This window comes from Aptenodytes forsteri, unplaced genomic scaffold, assembly GCF_000699145.1.
Source record: "Aptenodytes forsteri isolate BGI_AS27 unplaced genomic scaffold, ASM69914v1 Scaffold2, whole genome shotgun sequence".
Taxonomy (NCBI): domain Eukaryota; kingdom Metazoa; phylum Chordata; class Aves; order Sphenisciformes; family Spheniscidae; genus Aptenodytes; species Aptenodytes forsteri.
In genome coordinates this window covers 18,761,119-18,761,718 of record NW_008795695.1, presented here as the reverse complement: position 1 = coordinate 18,761,718, position 600 = coordinate 18,761,119, and the positions used below count along the sequence as shown (strand labels likewise).

The 600-nt window shown below is 28.7% G+C and overlaps 1 protein-coding gene across 3 annotated transcripts in view; it reads right to left on the bottom strand.

Moving 5' to 3' along the window:
• DMD (dystrophin) overlaps positions 1-600 on the bottom strand; it is a 1,230,427-nt gene that overhangs the window by 728,051 nt on the left and 501,776 nt on the right. The window lies entirely within an intron of this gene.

The window sequence follows — 600 nt, the reverse complement described above, 5'->3', positions numbered from 1 at the left end:
ACCAGTTTCAGTAGCTTCTGTAAAACTTCTAAAATATTTCATATGAATATCACCTTGGTCATTGTCAAAGGAGAAAGATATTTTTCATAAGAAATGAGAAGGATACAATAATTATCCTGTACACATGTAAATTTCATTGAATAATGTCCTAATTCCCCAGACAAATACTAACAAGCAGCCTTCTTGCATGAAATATTTGAGATTATTTAAAAAAATAACCATTACAAGAATATAAATAATATATTTTATCAATAAAAATACATGTAATAGTTACATGGCTTTAAAAAGTCAATGACTGTATTCCTTTGACCAATTCAAAAGCACATGTGCTGCTGTATCTACCTTACATATTTTAAAGAAAAATATGCTAATATATAGTTTTATTGATTTGTTAGTAAAATTTTGTAATTAATATACTCATCCTCTGTCATGGTAGGTGGTGGGTGACATAAAAAAAGCACACTGACAGCAGAATGTTTTATATAAATTGCGTGCACATTCTTATTTCTTACTTGCTTATCAAAGGAACAAATATATTCATTATAAGAAAAGACTCATTTACAAGACAAAGTGAAACCTGCTCTAGGTCCATGCCAGTAT